Below are 24,042 nucleotides of genomic sequence, written 5' to 3'. Positions count from 1 at the left end.
TGGAATTATAGACTGGTCAGAATTTGTAACATAAAATATATTGAAGGGGTAATTATGAAGAATTAAGAGGAAGTGGTGACCTTAAGGTATGGTAATATTTTTTGCTCCAAGGCATAGAATGATTCCCTTCTCTTCCCATGTCCCCTCTGCCACAAGTGATGATCTAAATTTTCACTCTAGTTGAGTGCGCGGTGCCATATTCTGAAGAGTGTGATTGGTACTCTGTGTGACCATGTAAGGGCTGGTTCAACCACAGGGAAGGTCATCGCAAGAATCCTCCTTCATTGCCTTCTCCCTGTGACTGAAGATCTCCTCCCTTCTGCCCACCATGCAGCTCAATGGACATGATCTTCATGGCATGACAATGACAAGAGAAATGCAGGGAACAGCACCACCTTATGCAGCCTTGTTTGACCTCACAAAGGCCTTCGACACTGTCAACTGCAAGGGATTATGGCGTGTTCTCCATTTCAATTCCCCCCAAAGGTTTGTCACCATCCTCTGCCTGCTCCACAATGACATGCAAGCTGTGATCCATTGGACCCACCACAGAACCAATTCGTGGCCTGACTGGGATGAAGCAAGGCTGTGTCATCACACCGACACTCTTCTTGATCTTCCTTGCTGTAATGTCCATTCTTGCCCTCCCTGTGGGAGTGAAGCTAAACTACAGAACAAACTGAAATCTATTCAAACTTTACCGCCTTTAGGCTAGATCCAAGGTCATCCCATCCTCTGTCATTGAACTACACTGTGCATACACTACTTGTACCTCCACACAACAGGCCAAGCTTCAAGCCATCATCAACACCTTCACTGAGGGATACGAGAGCATATGGCCTTAAGTAAGGTCAACGTCCTCTACCTCTCCCACCCCTGCTACAGAGCAATACCTCCTGGTCGTCAAAATACACAATGAGGCCTTGGACAACGTGGACCACTTTCCAACCTTGAGAGCCTACTCTCAACAAGTGAAGATATGGACAGTAAGGTTCAATACCGCCTTCATTATGCCAACACAGTCTTCAGTCGCCTGAGAAAGAGTGATTGAAGACCAGGATCTCGACCCAGCACCAGATTAATGGTAAACAAAACCATTAAGAGACCTACCCTCTTACCTGGCTCAGAGGCATGGACTGCGTACAGCAGGTACCTCAAAACCCTGGAGACGTGCCACCAATGCTGTCTCAGCAAGATCTTGCAAACTCATTGGCAGGACAGGCACACCAATGTCAACGTGTTCTCTCAGGAGGCCAACATCCCAAGCATTGAAACATTCGCCATTCTTGATCAGCTTCACTCGATGGGCCACATTGTCCGCATGCCTAACACAAGACTTTTGAAACAAGTACTCTATTTGGAGCTTCGACACAACAAGCAAGCCCCAAGAAGGCAGAGGAAACGCTTCAAGGACACTCTCAAAGTCCTGTGATGTAGACAATTGGATATAAAGATTCTGCTATATCATCTCTGCCCTACTTTACTCATGACCTTGCTGTCTGAACTTGTCTTGCTGCCGCTGTGATCTGCAAAGCCAATCAAAGAGGATTGATTCTGGCTTTCCTGCCCTGTGTTAATATCATGACGGGGTTCTGGATCTCTTCAATAGAAGAGAGCTGAAAATCCTGCTGTTGCTAGCTAGTGAACATTTATCGACTATTTACACTACGCACAGAGATGGACTTTAGAAGGACTCCGTTAGAATCAGCTTCCTTTCGTCTCCAGTTACATGTGGTCTGGCATGATTTAACGTCACTGATGATGCTCTCTGCGCATAATATATATTAACTTTACACTACACCTCCCCCAAGTCTTTCATTCTCGTCAACTATTTACATGTTATCCTTCTCATACTCTCCCCCCCCCCCCCCCCCCCCCCCCCCCCCGAGTGGCTTGACTTATCTGCCTGACAGTGTCTTAGTTTCTGTTGGGGGGGTTGGTAGGAACACAGGAGTCCTGAGTAGACGGTGGCGTAGTGGTATTGGCACTATACCAGTGAACCAGAAACCCAGGGGAATGCTCTGGGGACCCAGGTTCCAATGCCACCACTGCACATGGTGAAATTTGAATTCAATAAAAATCTGGAATTAAAAAAGTCTGAGGATGACCATGAAACCATTATCGATTGTTGGAAAAACCCATCTGATTCACTAATGTCCTTTATTGATGCAAGTCTGCTGTCCTTACCTGGTCTGGCCGACATGTGACTCCCGACCCACAGCAATGTGGTTGACTCTTAACTGCCCCCCCCCCCTTCAAGGGCAATTAGGGATGGGCAATAAGTGCTGCCACAGGTCCCATGAGCGAATTTAAAAAAAAAAATCCTGCGAAGGAGGATGTGAATAATCCCTTGAGGTGGTTGGAACAGCTTCCTTTTGTCTGGATCGTCAATTTAGGCCTGTAAAGGACGCCTGCTGATAGGGACCAACACCAATCTGCTGTGTATGAGGACACCAACGTCGGTGTTGACTAAGTCAGAACAAGGACAAACCAAGGGACTCAAAACTCAGCCAGGACGATTCTAAGTCCCTATCCATACAGACTCCCCAGGGCGGAGAGCTGGCCATTCCTGCACCTTATTTATGTAGGGCATTAAAGGTCATAGACTGGCTTGCATGATAGTGATCATCCTCCTTTTCATTTTTCATTTCATTTCCTGCCAGATTGGATGCACCTCATTTTCTGTGAAACCTGGTCAAAGAGTATGCAGGAGAATCTGGAGCCAAGCTTGTAACTTTCTGCCCATTTGGAGCTCCGAAAGAGCCAGACTGTTACACAAAAGTTGCGGACTGGGAACTAAGTAAGGCCAGGTTGATGTTATCTTTTACAGGGCCGTGACTATCTGGAACCCCCCCCCTATTGTGCCTCACCATTGGCATGTGGGTATCTATGGGTAGTGTTACGATCCTTTGGATTTTCTGATCTCTGCTAAAAAATAGTGGTTGATACTAGATACAGGGCAACACGGTAGCACAAGTGGATAGCACTGTGGCTTCACAGTGCCAGGGTCCCAGGTTTGATTCCCCGCTGGGTCACTGTCTGTGCGGAGTCTGCACGTTCTCCCCGTGTCTGCGTGGGTTTCCTCCGGGTGCTCCGGTTTCTTCCCACAGTCCAAAGATGTGCAGGTTGGGTGGATTGGCCATGATAAATTGCCCTTAGTGACCAAAAAGGGTAGGTAGGGTTATGGCGATAGGGTGAAAGTGAGGGCTTAAGTGGGTCGGTGCAGACTCGATGGGTCGAATGGCCTCCTTCTGCACTGTATATTCTATGTAAGCATTTTCTCATGCTTTCAAAGCTGGTGTTGGGAGTAGTGTGCCTTTAGACTTTTGACCTGGGGCTGAAGGTTATTTTTGCAGCAAACTGTTTGGCAGGAGCAGCACTCTGTATTAATAGCTGGACAGGTGTGGCTTCACTGATTGATTCCTGCCACAATGGAAATATCTAACAATGGCTGAGACTGTGCCCTGTCTCTCCCCACTCTTGTTGGCCAACGAGCACTCTGGATAATCTTTATTATTGTCACAAGTAGGCTTACATTAACACTGTAATGAAGTTACTGTGAAAATCCCCTAGTCGCCACACTCTGGCGCCTGTTCAGGTACACACAGGGAGAAATTAGAATGTCCAAATGGCCTAACAGCACGTCTTTTGGGACTTGTGGGAGGAAACCGGAGCGCCCGGAGGAAATCCACGCAGACACGGGGAGAATGTGCAGACTCCGAACAGACAGTGACCCAAGCGGGAATTGAACCTGGGACCCTGGATTCCCAGTCATATCCCCTGTGAACTGGCAGGTGATGACAATGATTTTGGAAGGAATCAGTACTTTGGTTAGCTCTGTTGAACATTTCCCAGACTGTGCCAGAATGGGGTAGCACAGTGGTTAGCACTGCAGCCTCACAGCTCCAGGGTTCAATTCCAGCCTCAGGTGAATGTCTGTGTGGAGTTTGCACTTTCTCCCCGCAGAACAATACTTTTCACTGTACCTCGGTACAGGCGACAATAAATCCAAATCCATGCCTTGACCAGGCACTGGATCAATTGACTTCCACTGCTACAGCACCAATTCCAGATTCACAGAGAAATCAGATATGGATCTGGTGAGTCTGCTGCTATACACAATCAGCAGAGGAGCCCAAGACATTTTAATACAACCGTGGATCAACAAGGAACCCACTGGAAACACAGAAGTGCCTTTGACTCCTCCTTTGGCTTGAAACGTGATAGAATCTATGTGGTAGAATCATAGAATTTACGGTGCAGAAGGAGGCCATTCGGCCCATCGAGTCTGCACCGGTCCTTGGAAAGAGCACCCTACTTATGCCCACGCTTCCACCCTATCCCCGTAACCCAGTAACCCCACCTTACCGTTTGACACTAAGGAGCAATTTAGCTTGGCCAATCCACCTAACCTGCACGTCTTTAGACTGAGGGAGGAAACTGGAGCACCCGGAGTAAACCCACGCAGACATTGGAAGAAAGTGAAAACTCCACGCAGACAGTCGCCCGAGATTGGAATCAAACCTGGCTCTCTGGTGTTGTGAGGCAGCAGTGATAACCACTGTGCCAACATGCCGCCCGTGAATGTAGACCATGCAGTTGAAAACTTTTTGGCTTCTAAACCTGTCCAGAGGCTTGGAAAAGTTAAAGGGGAATGAAATTGACTGTGAAAAAAATACTTCAAAGGTTTTCCAACTTCCATTAAAGGGAAGACTTTCACTATCTGGCAGATAATTGAGATTGCCATGCTGAGAGAGACATCAAAGTGTTTCAAGGCTACAGAGGGTAAACTTTAAACAACAATGCGACATGCTGAAATACAATTTAATGACTTTCAAAGCTACAGAGCAAGGACCTGCCACACGATTCCAATCCTGGGAAACAGCCCCCCGGTTTAACCCAAGCCCCCTGACCCCCATCACCCCTGAAGGACCCACCTCGGCACCCTGGGGACAAGTGTAGAGAGGGTACTCACCCCTTTGTCTCTCTTCCCCCACCCCCTCCAATGGAACCCAAGGTGCCAAGTAGGTACAGCTAATGGTGGATCGTGGGTGGGGGGGGGGGGGGGGAGAGAGAGAGAGTTATAAGGGCGCCCTGATATCTTGTGGGTGGCACCTGTCCACGAGCCTCACCCTGACCCTTTCAAGAAAAGGTTTCTAAGTGCCACGGAACGGCACCTGAGGAGCGCTACCAGCACCAGCAATAAACACTCCCGATTCCCGGCTGGTGGCAACAAACAGTGAATTCGGGAGAATGGCACCCAGTATCATTTGAACCTTCCCAATGGCAGGAGAATTCATTTTTAAAAATATTTTTTATTCTCCTTTTTCATATTTTCTCCCAAATTTGCACCTACCAACAATAAACAATAATTAGTAACAAATATGTCAATCCCCATATCAATAACAATGATCCCATCCTCCCACCAAGCCCCAAATATTAGCCCGCATGTTCACACAAACAAATGACAAAAAGGAATTGGGGATCACCCATAGTCGCCATTAACACACACACTCCCCCCAACCCTCCCACCCACACGCCCCAACTAATGTTCGATGTTATCCAGTTCTTGAAAGTGCATAATGAATAATGCCCATGAATTGTAGAACCCCTCCATCCTTCCCCTCAATCCAAACTTAACCTTCTCAACAGGTCCCCCCCACCTCGCCAGGGCACAGGATGGAGAGGTTGCTCTCAAACCTATCAGGATCCTCCTCCGAGCAATCAACGAGGCGAAGGCTACAACATCTGCCCCCGCACCCGGTTCCAATCCTGGCTGGTCCGACACCCTGAATATGGCCTCCCGGGGGCGTGGGTCCAGTTTCACGTGCACCACTTTCGAAATTACCCTAAAAACCACCTTCCAGTAATCCTCTAGCTTTGAAAAGGACCAAAACATATGAACGTGATTAGCGCCCCCCCCTCACTCAATGTTCACACACATCTTCTACTCCTTCAAAGAATCGGCTCATCCTCGCCCTTGTGAGGTGTGCTCTGTATACCACCTTCAGCCGTATCAGCCCCAACCTCGCACATTAGGTGGAGGCATTTACTCTCCGGAGCACCTCACACCAGAACCCCTCCTCCATCCCCTCTCCCAAATCTTCCTCCCACTTTGCTTTGATCCCTTCCAGTGGTGCCTTCTCCTCTTCCAAAATAGCTCTGTAAACCGCTGACGCTACCCTCTTCTCCAGTCCCCCTGTCGTCAGCACCTCCTCCAGCAATGTGGAGGCCGGCTCCACCGGGAAGCTCTGTATCTCCTTTCTGGCAAAATCTCGAACCTGCAGGTATCTAAACATTGCCCCCTGCACCAGCCCATATTTCGCTTCCAGCTCCTTCAATCTTGCAAACCGACCCCTAAGAAACAAATCATTCCGTGTCTTAATCCCCTTCCCCTCCCATTTCCGAAAATTCCCTGGCTCAAATCTGTGGTTCCCCCGAATCGGCATTTCCCTTGACCCTGCCCCCAACCCGAAGTGTTGGTGAAACTGCCTCCAAATTCTCAATGAAGCTATTATTACCGGACTCCCTGAGTATTTCCCCGGGGCTATTGGGAGCGGCGCTGTTGCCCGTGCTTTCAATCCCGACCCCTGCACAAACTCTCCTCAATTCTGACCCACTGGGAATCAACCCCTCTTTCCCAGCTCCGCACCTTCTCCACATTCGCCGCCCAGTAGTAATACATCAGGTTCGGAAGGCCCAAACCCCCTGCCTGCCTTTCCCTCTGTAGCAGTACCTTTCTAACTCTGGCTACCTTCCCTCCCCATATGAACGACGTAATCCTTCCCTCAATCTCTCTGAAAAAAGCCTTTGGCAGGAAAATCGGCAGGCATTGAAAAATAAACAGAAATCGTGGCAACATATTCATTTTAACCGCCTGTACCCGACCCGCCAGTGACAGAGGGAGCCCACGCCTGTCAACCTGCACCCCCAGGTACCTAAAGTGAGTCCCTGCCCTATGGAATGGCAGGCCGAGACACAAAATGCTCACTCTTGTCTAGATTTAGTTTGTACCCCGAGAAAGATCCAAACACTCTAAGCAGCTCCAATATTCCCCCTATCGACACACTCGGTTCCGACATGTATAACAGCAAGTCATCGGCATATAAGGGCACCCTTTACTCTTGCCCCCTCTTACCCCCCCCCCCCCACCACTGCAGTATTAATTTCCATACCCCCAAACTTCTTAATGCGATGGCCAACGGCTCAATCGCGAGTGCAAATAGCAGAGGGGTCATAGGACATCCCTGCCTAGTCCCACGGTGGAGAGAAAATTATCTCGAGCTGATGTTGTTTGTGCGGACACTCGCCCTCGGCTCCTTATATAGTAGCTTTACCTTCCCCGACTGCAGGCAGGAGAATTCATGATAGAATTACAGTGCAGAAGGAGGGCAGCACGGTAGCACAAGGGGATAGCACCTTGGCTTCACAGCGCCAGGGTCCAAGGTTCGATTCCCTGCTGGGTCACTGTCTCTGCGGCGTCTGCACATTCTCCCCATGTTTGCGTGGGTTTCCTCCGGGTGCTCCGGTTTCCTCCCACAGTCCAAAGATGTACAGGTTAGGTGGATTGGCCATGATAAATTGCCCTTAGTGACCAAAAAGGTTAGGAGGGCTTATTGGTTTACGGGGATAGGGTGGAAGTGAGCTCTAAGTGGGTCGGTGCAGACTCAATGGGCCGAATGGCCTCCGTCTGCACTGTATGTTCTCTGTACTATGTACATTCGGCTATTCGAGTCTGTACCGGCCCGTGGCAAGAGCACCCTACCTAAGCCCAGGCCTCCACCCTATCCTTGTAACCCAGTAATCCCACCCAGAAAAATACTTTTCACTGTACCTCGGTACACGTGACAATAAACAAATCCAATCCAACCCAAACGTTTTTAGACACCAAGGGCAATTTAGCATGGCCAATCCACCTAACCCACACATCTTTGGACTGTGGGAGGAAACCGGAGCACCCGGAGGAAACCCACGCAGACACTGGGAGAACGTGCAGACTCCGCACAGACAGTGACCAAGCAGGAATCGAACCTGGGACCCTGGCACTGTGAAACATCAGTGCTAACCATTGTGCTACCAAACTGGGCCTTCCATTGCTGTAACTTTCCTCTAATTCTCTGCACCTCTGTTAAATTACATCTTCAACAAAATTTCCTCTCAAGTCAGTTATTTCACTGCACAAGGTCAAAGCAGTTGGTTATAAATAGCTAGATTAATGAGTTGACCGTAGAAGACTTGCAACTTGAAGGCATTTTTAGATTTTTTAATTTTTTGCTGCATAGGCCTTTCGCATTACCTGAGTGGAACGCAGAGATTAAAATTGGGCAGCCAGACCATATGCTCTTGAGGAGACCTGCTCCATTGAAATTAATAGATTCAGCTTTATCTGAAAGGTACTGAACTAACTGAATGTTGCTTAATTTGCAGACAGAGCTAGCCGTTAGATAGTCACATATTTGAGTAGCTCTGTACAGTACACTAGAATATCTTGGTGTAAGTTAGAGTCAGACATTTATTTCTAACTGTATTCATCTTAGATATTTAAGTTATTCATTAGTGTAGTGTTCGCAATAAATAACTTTGTTTAAAAAACAAAGTTGAATGTTCCTTACTTGCATGGCAATATAGAGATTCCACCTCAGCCCAATCAAGGCAATTACATGGTATCTTGGACTGGATGGCGAAAGATAACAATTAGGAAAAGACGTCGAGAAGCCACGAGAACAATCGGAGACTCTGAGAAAACCAGCTGTAAAACAAAATACTACTAGGATCATCGAAGCAAGATGGAAGCATTGAAGACTCTCAGCCAACTGCTCACGACTGGTAATGTAGATGCGATCTGCCGTGCTTTCAAGCAACAGTTCACTTTTTACATGCAAGCTCTTGGTCTCGAAGAAGTTTCGGATGAGAGAAAAATGGAACCCCTAATGACAGTAGCCAGTCCCCAAGCAATTGATCTGTATAATACTTTTCATTTTGCTTCGGAGGAAGACTAGAAGAGCTACTCAAAAATAATCGAGCAATTCAATAACTATTGCCATCCGCAAAAGAACGCAATCGTCGAGCATTATGTATTTCGGATGAGACTGCAAAAATCGGGCGAAATATTTGACTGTTTTGTCAAAGATCTTCGTCTTAAAGCGCAATCCTGAAATTTTGCAGACCTCCATAAAAGACCAAATGTATACGGTTTACAATGTGATAAATTACACGAGCGATTGCTGAGGGAAAGCAATTTAAAATTAGCAGATGCCAATAAAACCTGCAAGGCCAAGTGAGATGGCACAAAAGCAGGTCACTGAGATCCAGACCCGAGAATTTGGCGGGAAAAGAGAGGGTGCGAATGACGCCATCTTTGCTGTGTCGCAGCAAAATCAGAAATGTGGCCTGGGTGGTGGCCATTTAAAAACATTTTCAGAGTATGCCATTTTGTGCCGGAGGGGCAGCAGAACACATGGTCCAAGAAAATGCCCTGCATTTGGCAAAACTTGTGCCAGATGTGCCACAAAAAATTTTTATTTTGCGCAGCAATGCCTGTTCAATGAAAGAAGATGGCAACCAAAGAGCGTGAATGTAATAGCCAAGTCTACAAAAACTAGCGATTCATCAATTATGCAAAGTGCAGCCTTGAACAGTCAACATGAACCAATTGGCACTAAAAATTCAGATGGTGAAAACAGCGGATGAGTGGACTACACTGCTCAAAATAAACTAGACCATTGTAAAAGTTAAGTTAGGCACCTGGGCTACGCAAAACTTAAAATTAACAAAGCCAATTTGATGAAGTTGAAAGTAAAACCGAATATCCAAAACACAGGACCCAGGTTCGATCCCGGCCTCAGGTCACTGTCCGTGTGGAGTTTGCACATTTCTCTGTGTCTGCGTGGGTCTCACCCCACAACCCAAAGATGTGCAGGTTAGGTGGATTGGTCTCTTAATTGGAAAAAAATAAATAATTTTAGAAATGGCAGATGGAATTTAACCCGGACAAAAGCGAGGTGATGCATTTTGTTAGATCCAGTTCAGGTGGGAGCTATAAAATAAATGGCAGATCCATCAGGAGCAGAGAGACACAGAGAGATCTGGGCATGAAGGTCCACAGAACCTTAGTGGCAGCACATATGGAAATTATGGTAAAGAAAGCAGGCAGCATAACCAAAGATCCCTCCCACCCGGCTTCCTCACTCTTCCAACTTCTTCCATTGGGCAGAAGATACAAATGTCTGAGAACTCGAATGAACAGACTCAAAAATGCTTTCCCCCCGCTGTTACCAGACTCCTAAACGACCTCTTATGGACTGACCTGATTAATACTACACTCCTGTAGTATGCTTCACCCGATGCCGGTGTCTATGTATTTGCATTGTGGACCTTGTGTTGCCCTACTTTGTGTTTTCTTTTTTTTTCTTTTCATGTCCTAAATGAGCTGTTTGAGTTGCTCGCAGAAAGATACTTTTCACTGTACCTTGGTGCATGTGACAATAAACAAATTCAATCCAACCCTCCAGAAGCTCTGGAAGCAATATTCACTGCCTGTGATGGTTCATTTGGCCATGGTTTCTGCCGGAGCGCCCAAATTATTAATTCATCCCCAACTTCGCCTCAAAAACAGTGCACATCAGGAATTTAATAAGGAAGGCTGTTCCTTTTGAATGGACTGACAGTCAGAAAGAGTGGTCTAACCTGAAAAATGCTTTGACCACCATATCGGTTTCAGCGTTCTTTGACCCTGCGAAGAACACCGATATCGACTGATGCCAGCCAGAATGGGCAAGGAGCTGTTTTGCTATAAGAAAACGCTGACGAGACATGCAGCTGATAGCATATGCATCCAGGGCAATGACAGAAACCGAGAAATTGTATGCCCTAACCAAGAAAGAATGACTCGGACTAGTGGCGGAAATTTAAAAATTCCACAACTACGTTTACAGCCTGCTAACGTTCACTGTGGAGACTGATCATAGACCAATAGTGTCCATTATTTGAAAGAACCTAAGTGAGATGTCACTTCGAATCCAGGGGCTAATCGTGAAGTACGACTTTGACCTTGTGTATTTGCCGGGCAAATACATAGTGATTGCGGATGCAATCCAGAGTAACCAACAATAAGGAGCGGCCAGACACATCTGAATTATTACAGGGACAGGTTGATCTGGTGATGGAAACCCTGCCTGGGTCCCCTTTGAGGACCGTCTTCTGGGGCGACTGGGCCCGGCTGCTGCTTGGGTGCCCCAGGTGGTGTGGTGCCGCTCTGTTCTGCCCACCACATGTGCCGGGAACGTGTCTGTGTCTGTGCCATGTCGGTCAGTGCCTGGGAAATGCCGCTGATGCTCTCAGCCATGGCCCGCTATGACTGGGCCACACTCTGGTGCCACTGCAATGTCCAGATGACTCTGGCACATGGTTGCCTGTGAGACGGCAGCCCTGACCTGGGCCTCGGCCACCACCTGCACAGAGTGCCCCAGGTCTTGGATATGCTGTTCCATGGCCGAAACCTTCGCCTCCAAGGCCTCCACACCGGACATCACCCATGTGTTGTTGGCTTAGGTGGCACACATGGTCTGCACCAGCTCCTCCTGCACGTGGTTGACTCCTCCACCTGCAGCTGCAGGTGCTGGATGCTCGCTGACGACCCTTCATGTTGTCCCTTGCACTGCGACTGCATCTCCACAATCAATGGCACTGTCCGTTCCAGAAGCCGGAAACCCTTCTGGGCACTAGTTAGTCCCTGAGGTCGTCCTGCCCTCCGACGTCCGCCCCTTTGGGAGTTCCTACCTCCACCTGATGTACCGGAGCCACTGTATGGTGAGCACCAGATAGTGTCTCAGGAGCCTCTTCATTAAAGTGCCCAAACGAGGTGAGTGTCTCTGGGATGGTGGAGGGTGTTGGAGACACTGTTACAGGAATTCTGTGTTATCCTCAGACTCTAGCTCCAGGGTGTCCTAGGTCTCTGGTCGAGGGCTCCCGGCTGTGTTGGTGGGGGTTCAGGCTGTTGCTGGGGTCAAGGGACACCAGAATGACCCACCTCATCACCAGCAGCTCCTGCAAGACACCAGACTCATTGTTTTGGGGAAGGAGGTGTGTTTAAAAGGGGGGAGTAGGGGTGGTGGCGATGGTGGAGCGGTTGTGTGGGGGTGGTCTTCACACGTGTCACAGGGATCCTCAACTTAGCGGGGTCTCACTTCCTCGCCCAATGTTTACTTCCACCCTGGCGACTGCCCTTTCCTCGGGGCCCGCCGATCACGTCCAGGGCCCACTGCTCTGCCAGGGTGAAGGGACGCAGGTTCGGCGGTTCCCCTCCAGCCTTGACCCGCTCCCGTCGGTTATGGGCGGCCTTCTCCTGGGGGGAACAGTAAACGCACAGTGTAAGACCGACCGACGCATGCAGCCCAAGGGGTGTGTATCTGATAGTGTCAGTGGCCAGGGCACCCAGCCATGGCGGCCAGTATGGGTGCTGGCATGTGGTGCAGGGTGAGTTTGGCCGCCCTCCTGCGGGATGGGGGGGGGGGGGGGGGGGTTTGGGTTATGGATGTGTTGGTTGGGGGTTGGTGCCAGGAGCACAGTGCTGCCTACTCACCCTGCCCGCCCTGAGGATGTTGCGCAGATGCTTCCGCCACTGTTGCTCGGTCTGGATGGTGTTGCACTCAGCGCGGACGCTCAGGCACGAGAACAGCAGCGGCTGGCAGCCTCCTTCCCAGACGGGGGTATAGGGTTGTCTGCCTCTCTTCCATGGCATCATAAGGGTCTCGTGCTCAGTATCCATAAAATGGGGTGCCCCTCTCCTCACTGCCATCTTGTTGGCTGGGATGGTGTGTGTGGGGAGTGAAGTGTGTATGCGGCAGCAGCTTGTTTGCCTCCTGAGCGTCAATCCAGAATCCGGCAAATCCCGCACCGTTTCTCAGTGGAAGCAATTGTATAGCATGTAGCACCAGTGTTAGCTCCTTAACAGTCGTTGAGTCGGTCTAGTTTTGCTGCTTAGAAGTCCACGAGTCCTGCCCCGGTGTCAACACTTAATCTCGGAACAGAATTCCGCCATTTATCTTTTGACTTCGATTTCTGACCTCTACATTGAGTTCAACAAATTCAGATCATAACATTGTTCTATGTGTCTTGTTTCTGACTTTTATTTGTTTTGCTGGGTCAGTCCTCGTCTTGTTTCTTTGATTATCCCTTAATGTTGCATTCAGATGTTTTTTATGTGGCAATTCACACCTCATTTTACCACTCTCTTGGCTTGCTGTCAGCTTTTTTTTGGTCTTTTATTCTTTAACTGGCTTACGAATCCTCTTTTGACATTTCTGCCCTTTTTTATCTTTCCCAAGTGACAATATAGTTGGGGAGTGGGCTGCATGATTTCAACTAGTGAGGATGGGCTCAATGACATGAAGCTCAATTCTTGCCCTGTTTCTCATGTGTTTGTATGATATGAACAACCTTTTACGGTTAGGCACTGTAGAAATCTTGTTCTTTGGATGATGTATGGTTCCTCTGAGAAAACGTGAACTGGCTGTTGGGCGGAAACTGGATATCCGTCTTGGATGTCAGACTGCTGCGGCAACCTTTATTGTGTTCAAAAGCACAATTTGCGCATTAAGCTTGATTTAAGAATTGACATTTCTATTTCCTGTACTTTGTAACAGGAAGTAAAATACAGAACCGCTGTGGGAAAATTTTTAGAGAGGGAGAAAAGCCAATTCACAAACAAACTTTCAATTTCTGAAAGAACCACCATACATGCTACTTGGTTCAGCCGGTGAAATTATCCTACCATACAATCAAACGGCATAAATGTTCTACTTTTATTTTTTGAAAATATTTTTAAGGCATTTATAAATTTTAAACAATTTTCAAGAGGAAAAACAACAAAGTAAGTAACACCCACCCAACCAACAACCACATCCAGCCAAAATGGCTTACATACGCAGTTCCCCAGTCCTGCTCCCCCACTAACTATTCCCCCCTCAACCCCCCCCCCCCCCCACCACCACCACCACCACCACCACCTCCCTCCCTCCCTTAACCCCCCCCCCCCCCCCCCTTTTGTATCTGCTGACAGCGAAATTTTCCCCAAAGAAGCCGATAAACGGCTGCCACCTCTGGGTGAACCCTAACGTCTATCCTCTCAGGGCGAACTTGATCTTCTCAAGCCTGACAAACCCGGCCATGCCACTAACCATTACCCCTGATTTTGGGGGCTCCGAGTCCCTCTATACCAATAAAATCAGGCTACCAGGGAGGCAAAGGCCAAAACATCAGCCTCTCTCGTCCCCTGGACTCCCGGGTCTTCCAACACACCAAACATCGCCACCTCTGGACTCCGAACCACCCACACCTTTAATACCGTGGATATGACATCTGCCAATCCTTGCCAGAATCCCCTAAGCTTCGGACTTGCCCAAAACATGTGGACATGATTTGCGGGTCCTCCGCACACCGCCCGCACCTATCCTCCACCCCATTAAAGAACCTGCTCTTACGGGCCACAGTCATATGCGCCCTGTGGACCACCTTGAATTGTATCAGCCTAAGCCTGGCACACGACGAGGACGTGTTAACCCTATGTGGTAGTATGCATTAGGGGTCATGTGGGACTGTGAAGCCGTGATGTCATTGGCTGACAGATCCCGGGTACTGGTTGGCTGTTGATCTCTAGCTCCGCCCTGAAGGCGGAGTATAAGAACCAGGAATTCTCCCCGCAGCTCCAGTCTGTTGCTGAACTGCGGGGAACGAGTCACGCTTAATAAAGCCTCATCGACTTCACCTCTATTCGTCTCTCGGGAGTCTTTGTGCGCTACACCCTACTCACGGCATCCTCCCACAATACCAGCTCTAATTCCTTGCCCAACTCTTCCTCCCATTTTCGCTTTACCTCTCCTATCGGGGTTCCCTCTTATTCCATGAGCAGAGGTGCCCTTACCAGCGCCCCTGAACTTGTGCCCCTACATGATGCAGCCTCCAACTGCTCCCACACCAACCCACCCCCCATTACCAACTTCCTGATCGTTGCTATGTTTGCCACCCAATAGTAGTTCCTAAAATTCGGCCAGGCCCCCCACCCCCCCCTCGACCCCACTCCAGCAGCACCTTCTTTGCCCGTACATACGAACCCAGAGATCGCAGTGTTCACCCTCTTTAAAAACAAAAAGCCTTCGGGATTAAAATAGGCAGGCACTGAAATACAACCAAAAACCTCGGGAGAACCATCATCTTTACCGTTTGCACCCTCCCCACCAGTGACAATGGGAGACTATCCCACCTTCAAAAGTCCTCCTTCAACTGCTCCACTAACCAAGCCAAATTCAACTTGTGTAGCTGCTCCCACTTCCATACCCCTGGATTCCCAAATACCGAAAACTCCCTCCCACCACCTTGAACGGCATTTCCCCTTAATCTCCCTAACTCTAATAACCCTAACTGCCCAGCACCTCCCACAGATGCTCCCACTCCACCCAATCAAAGGCCTTCTCCACATCCATGTCAACCACCACCTCCATTCCATTGGAGGGCATCATAATCACATTTAGCAGCCTTCTGATGTTAGCCGTTAGCTGCCTCCCTTTCACAAACCCCGACTGATCCTCCCCTATCACCCCTGGCACACAATCCTCTATTTTCGAGGCCAAGATCTTGGCCAGCAACTTGCCGTCTACATTTAGAGGGGGAGATTGACATAGAGTCTCGCTGTATGCGGACGACCTTGTCTTATACGTATCGGATCCAGGGGCAGGAATGGGCGAAATTATGGCTATTTTGGGGGAATTTGGCTGGTTTTCGGGGTAAAAATTGAATATGACAAAGAGTGAGATGTTTGTAATCCAGGCGAGGGGTCAGGAGGGTCGGCTGAGGGAGCTGCTGTTTAGGTTGGTAGGGGACAGTTTCAGGTACTTAGGGATACACGTGGCGCGCGACTGGGGCCGGATACACAAGTTGAACTTGTCCTGGTTGGTTGAACAGATGAGGGGTGAGTTTCGGAGATGGGATGCGCTCCCGCTGTCGTTATATGGGAGAGTGCAGACGGTTAAAATGACGGTCCTACCGAGATTTCTGTTTGTGTTTCAGTGTCTCCCAATTTTCATCCCGCGATCCTTTTTTAAGAGGGTTAATAAAATCATCCTGGGCTTTGTGTGGGCGGGTAAGTCCCCGCGAGTGAAGAAGGTGATGCTCGAGCGGAATCGGGGGGAGGGTGGGCTTGCGCTGCCCAATTTTAGTAATTATTACTGGGCGGCTAACATAGCCATGATAAGGAAGTGGGTGGTGGGGGCGGGGTCGGTTTGGGAGCGGATGGAGGCAGCTTCATGTAGGCACCAGTCTGGGGGCGCTGATAACGGCACCTCTGCCGTTCCTGCCGGCGAGGTACTCCACCAGCCCAGTAGTGGTGGCAGCCCTGAGAATCTGGGGTCAGTGGAGGAGGTACGCTGGAGCAGTGGGAGCATCGGTCTGGTCCCCAATATGTGACAATCACCAGTTTGCCCCGGCGAGCTTGGATGGGGGGTTCCGAGTATGGTGAAGGGCGGGAATTGAGAAGATGGGGACCTGTTTTTAGAGGGGAGCTTCCCTAGCTTGAGGGCGCTGGAGGAGAAGTTTGGGTTGGCAAGGGGGAACAAATTTAGATATTTACAGGTGCGGGACTTTCTGCGCAGGCAGGTATCATCCTTCCCACTCCTGCCACTAAGGGGGATCCAGGATAGGGTAGTGTCTAGGGGATGGGTGGGAGAGCGGAGCATCTCGGACATCTACAAAGAACTCATGGGGGCGGAGGAGACGCGGACCGAGGAGCTGAAGCATAAGTGGGAGGAGGAGCTTGGTGGTGTGATGGAGGATGGCTTATGGGCGGATGTGTTGAGCAGAATCAACGCGACCACAACATGCGCCAGGCTCAGCTTGATCCAATTCAAGGTGGTCCACCGGGCCCACATGACAGTGGCCCGGTGAGTAGATTCTTTAGGGTGGAGGACAGGTGTGTAAAATGTGCGGGAGGACCAGCAAACCATGTTCACATGTTCTGGGTGTGTCCAAAACTTAGAGGATATCGGCAGGGGTTTGCGGACGTCATGTCCAGGGTATTGAAGACAAGGGTGGCAATGAGTCCAGAGGTGGCGATTTTCGGGGTGTCAGATGACCCGGGAATCCAGGCGGTGAAAGAGGCAGATGTTCTGGCCTTTGCTTCCCTGGTAGCCCGGAAACGGATACTGCTAGCTTGGAAGGACTCAAAGCCCCCGAAGTCGGAGACCTGGCTAACTGACATGGCGAGCTGTCTCGGACTAGAGAAGGTTAAGTTCACCTTGAGAGGGTCACTGTTAGGGTTCACCCGGAGGTGGCAACCATTCATCGACTTCTTTGCGGAGAATTAATCGTCAGGGGGGGATAGGGGTCAATTAGGCGGGTCTTGGCGGGTTGGGAGTCGGTGATTGCACTAGGTTTATTGTTCTTTGTACATTGTTTTTATACTGTTGCTGTTTGTAATGCCAAAAGTACCTCATTAAAATTGTTTATTAAAAGAAGGGGAGATTGGCCTGTATGACCCGCATTGTTCCGGGTTCTTAACCCGTTTCAGGATGAGAGAGATCGAGGCCTGTGAGTACCCCTCACTCCCTAGCCTCATTAAACGCCCAGCACTCCTGGAAATGTTTTAAAACTCCACCGGATACCCATCTGGACCCGGAGCCTTGCCCAACTGCATAGCCTCCAGCCTCTCCACCACTTCAAACAGCCCAATCGAGGTGCTTAGGCCCTCCACCTGCTCTTCTTCCACCCTCGGAAACTCCAGTCTCTCCAAAAACCGCCTCATCCCCTCCACCCCGACTGGGGGTTCAGACTCGTACAACCTACTATAAAAGTCCCTAAACACCCTGTTCACCCCCACCCGGTCCAAGGTCTTATTCCCCCCTCTATCCTTCACTTTCCCTATCTTCCTAGCCGCCTCCCATTTCCTTAGCTGGTGTGCTAGCACCCTGCTAGCCTTCTCCCCATAGTCATACATCGCCCCTCTCGTCTTTCTGAACTGCCCCATGGCCTTCCCTGTAGCTAACAACCAAAACTCCGCCTGCAGCTTCTGCTGCTCCACAACCCCACCTCCGGGGCCTACAAATACCTCCTGTCTACCTGGAGGATCTCCCTCACTAATCTGTCCATCTCCGTCTGCTCCGTCTTCTCCCCGCGTGCCCGTATCGAGATAAACTCCCCCCTCACCACTGCCTTCACCCCCCCGCCCCCCCCCCCCCCCCCCCCCAATACTGTAGCTCCTGAAACCCCCCGTATCGTATATCTCTGAATGGCCTCCCTCACCCGCATACACACCTCCTTCTCCACTGATAGTCCTACATCTAATCTCCAGTGCGGGTGCTGGCCCCCTCCCCCCCCCCTCCTTGCTCATCCGTAAATCCACCCAGTGTGGGGCATGAACCGACACTACTATCGGCGAGTACTCGGTATCCACCACACCCGCCAACAACGTCCTATCTGTGACGGAAAAGTCAATCCAGGAGTACACATTGTGTACATGGTGTGGGGGGGGGGGGGGGGGAGTACTCCTTCGTTCTCGGCACCCAAACCTCCACAGATGTACCCCATCTGTTCCATAAACCCCTTTAGTTCCTTTGCAGCTGCTGACACCCTCCCAGTTTTCGAACTCGACTGATCCAGCCTTGGATCCATAACTGTATTAAAGTCTCTTTTCCCCCCCCCCCCCAATAATCAGCCAATACAAGTCCAGATCAGGGATCTTCCCCAGTACCCGCCTCACAAACTCCACATCGTCCCAGTTCGGTGCATAAATGTCCACCAACACCACCGGCATCCCATCCAATTTCCCGCTCACCATAACGTACCTGCCCTCCCCTGAGTCCAGAACTATACCTTCCACTTCAAACACCACCCGCTTATTAATCAGAATCGCCACTCCCCTTGTTTTAGAATCTAGCCCCAGATGGAATACCTGCCCTATCCACCCCTTCCTCAGCCTAATCTGATTCACCACCCTCGGATGCGTCTGCTGTGTCATTGCCACGCTCGCCGTTAAACTTTTCAGATGGGCGAACACACGGGCCCTCTTGACTGACCTATTCAGCCCTCTCACATTCCATGTGATCAGCCTCACCAGGGTGCATTCCCCCACCCCCCCCCACCCTCCCGTGCCGATCAACCATAGCCATTCCCAGGTCAGCCTCCAGCCTACGTCTTCAGGCCTGCCCTTGGGCGCCCACCGTAATCGACCCTCACGCTGTCACCTTTTGTCCAGTCCCTCCCCTGTCAGCAGACTCTACCCCTCCTCCCCCATCCCATAACAAAATAACAGTCCAAACCCCACATCAACACACTCACCACCTGCTCGCCCCCCCACTGCGCTTCTGTGAACTAGCCCGCCCAGCTAGCCTGGTAGCCCCACCCATGCTGCCAAGCACCCTACTCCCTGCTGGTTTCCACCCCCCCTCCCGCCCGCTTGACCATCCTCTCAGTGCAAACTTTACAAACCCCACCGAACACAAAGAAAAGAGCAACCCGCCATACCCCCATCAAGAACGAAACAAACCCAAAACAGAGCAGCGGCCCCTAACCCTGTGCAAAAATGGTTCATACAACCCAGAAGAAAACCAAAATACAAAATATGAACAGCCCCTCCAGAGTTCAATGTCCTCATTCTCCTGCCAGTCTATTGTCTCTAATAAATTCCATTGCCTCCTCTGGCGACCCAAAGTAGAGTTCCCGTCCTTCGTACGTTATCCACAGTTGCACTGGGTATAATATGCCAAACGTCACCCCCTTCTTAAAGAGGGCCAACTTCACCTTGTCGGAGCTCGCTCTCCTTTTGGCCAGTTCCGTACCAAGGTCTTGATAGACACGCAGCTCGCTGCCTTCCCATGTATAGCGCCTTGTCTGCCTGGCCCATCTCAAAGTCCATTCCTTATCCAGGAACCGGTACAGTCTCACCACCATCGCTTCTCTGCGGCTTCCTCATTGGAAAAAAAAACATATTTTGTTACAAACTTGTATCAAAGCAGGTTACAGCAAATAAACACCCCGGGAAACATGAAGGCCATGACATCGGCCTTCATCCTCTCCATGAGCTCCGGTTTCTCTAAAACCCCAAATATCGCCACCAAAGGGTCCGCATCCATCTCCTCTCCCACTATCCTGGCTAAGACCGCGAATACTGCTGCCCAGAATCTTCCCAGTTTTTTTTTGCAACCCCAAAACATGTGCACGTGATTCGTTGGCCCCCGCCCACACCTCTCGCACTCCTCTGCTACCCCCTGAAAGAACCCACTCACTCTCGCCCGAGTCATATGCACCCTGTGCACCACCTTAAACTGTATCAGGCTCATCCTTGCACAAGAGGAGGTCCCATTTACCCTTCGCAGTGCCTCACTCCATACTCTCCAATTGATCTCCATTCCCAACTCCGCTTCCCATTTCTCCTTGACATTCACCACCCGCTCACCTCCCTGCTTCCCCAGCCACTTGTATATATCCCCAATTTTTCCCTCAACTTCCACATCCGGAAGCAACAGTTGCTCCAGCAGGGTGTATCCTGGCAACCTAAGGAACCCCGTCTAGACCTTTTGTGTAGCACAAGTGGCTAGCACTGTGGCTTCACAGCACCAGGGTCCCAGGTTCAAATCCCCGCTGGGTCACTGTCTGTGCAGAGTCTGCACATTCTCCCCGTGTCTGCGTGGGTTTCCTCCAGGTGCTCCGGTTTCCTCCACAGTCCAAAGACGTGTAGGTTAGGTGGATTGGCCATGATAAATTGCCCTTAGTGACCACAAAAGGTTAGGTGGGGTTATTGGGTTATGGGGATAGGGTGGAAGTGAGCGCTTAAGTGGGTCTGTCCAGACCCGATGGGCCAAATGGCCTCCTTCTGCGCTGCACGTTCTATGTTATGTCTGTGTTAAAGTCCCTAACCTGCAGATACCTGAACTCACTACCCCTCGGCAGTTCTACCGTCTCCCTTAGCTCCTCCAGACTGGCGAACCCTTCCTCTAAATACAAATCCCTCACCTTGACCAGCCCCACTTCCCTCCACCTCCTATGTACATTATCCATCCTCCCCGGCTCAAACCCATGATTCTCGCACAGCGGCGTTAGCACCGACATCCTTTCCACCCTAAAATGCCTCCTCAGCTAATTCCATATCTTCACCGTGAACTGCACCACTGGGCTCCCTGAATATCTACTCGGAGCCATTGCAATGCTGCCGTCACCATAGCCCTCAAACTAGACCCGTGACAAGATTCCTCCTCCATCCTAACCCACTCTACCCCTTCTCCTTCCCACCACCGCTGCACCTTGTCCACATTCGCCGCCCAATAATAATGAAGCAAGTTTGGCAACGCCAACCCCCCCCTGCTGCCTCTGTTCTGAACCTCCGCAGTATATTAATTTTCACCACTTGGACCCTCCCCGCCAATGTTAAGTGCAGTGTATCCCACCTCCTAAGATCCTCCCTGGTCTCCTCCACCAACTTCGTTAAGTTCCACTTATGGAGCCCCGTCCATTCCCTCGCTATCTGAATCCCCAAATACCTAAACCTATGCCTCGCTACCGTAAATGACATCCCTCCTAAATTAGCCCACTGTGCCAGTTCATTCATCGGGAATACCTCGCTTTTCCCTACATTCAGCTTGTACACCGAGAACCCTCCAAACCTCCTCAACAGGCCCATAATGCTTCCCATACTCTCCAACGGATCTGAAACATACAGCAAGAGGTCATCGGCATAGCGTGACACCCGATGCTCTCTCTGTCTCCTCATTATCCCCCGCCACTCTACCGACCCCCTGAGAGCCATCACCAATGGCTCTATGGCCAGCGCAAACAGCAGCAGCGACAGCGGGCACCCCTGCCTCATAGCCCTGTGTAAGTCAAAGCTTTGTGAGCTCATATCATTTGTCCTCACCAAGGACAAATTTGGACTGTGGTGAAAATTAATATTCTGTGGAGGTTCTTGTTCATCTTTCAGGCTCTCCCAATCTTTATACCAAAAGTCTTTTTTCGGAAAGTGGACACGATCATCTCGGACTTTGTATGGGTGGGGAGGACCCTGCTACAGATGGCGTTGCTAAACTTGCGTCCTCACCGTCGCTCTTGGCGCCACATATAGCAACCACACCCATGCCACAAATCTCGGCCAAACCTTCCCAAAACCTTGAACAAGTACCATCACTCCACCCAATCAAGTGCCTTCTCCGCGTCCATGGACACCACCACCTCCGGTACCAGAGCTCCCGAGGGATTCATCACCACATTCAACAGCCGTCTTAATATTACTCGTGAGCTGCCTGCCATTCATGAAGGCTGTTTGATCTTCTGCAACCACCCCAGGGACATAGTCCTCCATCCTCCCCGCCAACTACTCAGCCAATACTTTCACATCCATATTCAATAGTGATATACGACCCACATTCCATCGGATCCTTCCCTTTTTTGGGGATTAGTGTGATTACTGCCTGTGTCATCGTCTCCTGCAATGACCGCCTTTGGTGGAGAGAGCTCGTCAGCACATCGGCTCACACTAGAACAGATGTTTCAGAACATTAAGCAAGAATATAACTGCTTCCAATGTAGGAGACAGTTAGAAGGAAGTCTTAATCAAAGTGCTTCATTAAACTCCCCCAACAGAAGTGGTGCCAAGTCCGCCGCAAATTCCTTATAAAATTTCACCGGGTACCCATCCGGCCCAGGGGCCTTCCTCAACTTCATACTGTGGCTTCCTCATAAGCACCCTGTGTGCCCGATCCACCTCCAAGGACCGAGCAAACGCTCCTTCACCCAACAGCTTCTTGAGCATCCGCGCCACATATGCACCGGTCCGGCAGGCCCACAATCCTCAAGTTCTGCCTGTGCGACCTATTCTCCAGGTCCTCCACTTTATCCTGCTAGCCTCTTCTGTTGATATCCTATCAACCTCATCCACCGCCTCCTCCACCTTCCGAATCGCCTGGCTCAGGTCATCCAACCACATTTCCATGCGGTCGATCCCCGCCTTTATAGGATCCACCACCCTGGCCAGTGTCATAATATACACCAGTATATCATGGTGCAGACACACACACACACTGATGGACATGCAGTGGGACAAATCAGCATACACAACACCGCAGCCAATCACCAGTGAGAGCACACGCACTATAAAGGCAGGGGACAGGAGAGTTCCCGCTCATTCTAGTAGCAGCCAGCTCGGAGCACCGAGCTCACAGCCTGCAACACAGACATTCACCATGTGCTCAGTGCATCACCCGGTTAGGACTAGGCAAGGGTCAACAATTAAAGCTGGTATTGCATTTACCCACAGTTCAAGTATGTTAATATAGTTAACCTTATAATAAAATAGAGGTGCATCACTTCCAGTGTTGGTGACCTGTTTGTGATCCAGAATACCCAACACATCAGCTAGGTCATCCAACTTCTCCTTCCTCTGCTGGGCAAACTTCTCATAGAGAAAGTTCACTAACTGCTCTGTCGACCACTGGGCAGGCAGGCTCGGACCCTGATCCTCCGCCATCTTCCTCTGTGTAACAGGTTCCACACCAGCTTTCAACAGTTGTTCCCTTCTTTCTCGACCACTTCTGGTCCATGAATCCATAAACCGATGGGATACTCTCTTCTTCCACCTCTCCTGCACCTTATGCCATCACTCAGCTCCGCCGTTAGCCGGGGAAAAGATCCAAAAAGTCCACCACAAGCGGGAGCCACCATAAATGTTCTACTTTAAAACTGCCTCATGTTCTCATTTTGTTTTACAAATAAGTGAAGCAGGCTTTGTATGCAAACTTTTAATGTTGTACATTATGTGCCGAAGAAAAGTACATTTATAGTTCAAGTAAAATACTTCCTTCCAGGGACTTCGGTGATGTCATGTAAGAGCAAGTCGCACGAAAGGTGGCTCCCGCTAGGGCCGTTGTTTTTGATCCCTTTTGTCCATTGTTTGGGGTTTTTTGTGTGTATACCCAGCTAGCCAAAGTGGGTAACAGTTAGTCGATGGAGCTATGTTGAAAGTCTCATCGAAGAAGCCCTCTGGAAAGAAATCCCAGGTTGGTAGTCCAG

General features: G+C 50.0%; 1 protein-coding gene across 10 annotated transcripts in view; it reads left to right on the top strand.

The window, feature by feature from the left end:
* Window positions 1-24,042, top strand: part of LOC140408851 (amyloid beta precursor protein binding family B member 2-like) — a 466,668-nt gene that overhangs the window by 135,182 nt on the left and 307,444 nt on the right. Inside the window, exon 1 of one of the 10 annotated variants that reach the window (XM_072496634.1) lies at window positions 2,782-2,800. The exons of the other annotated variants lie outside the window; for them this stretch is intronic. The gene's annotated coding sequence lies outside the window, so the exon portion shown is untranslated. Of the gene's footprint in view, window positions 1-2,781; window positions 2,801-24,042 lie in introns of those variants that run through there. 10 annotated transcript variants of the gene reach the window in all.

Source organism: Scyliorhinus torazame, chromosome 3 (genome assembly GCF_047496885.1).
Source record: "Scyliorhinus torazame isolate Kashiwa2021f chromosome 3, sScyTor2.1, whole genome shotgun sequence".
In the NCBI taxonomy this organism is placed as follows: Eukaryota; Metazoa; Chordata; class Chondrichthyes; order Carcharhiniformes; family Scyliorhinidae; genus Scyliorhinus; species Scyliorhinus torazame.
Note: the sequence above shows the minus strand (reverse complement) of the source record. Positions and strands in the feature narration are given on the sequence as shown.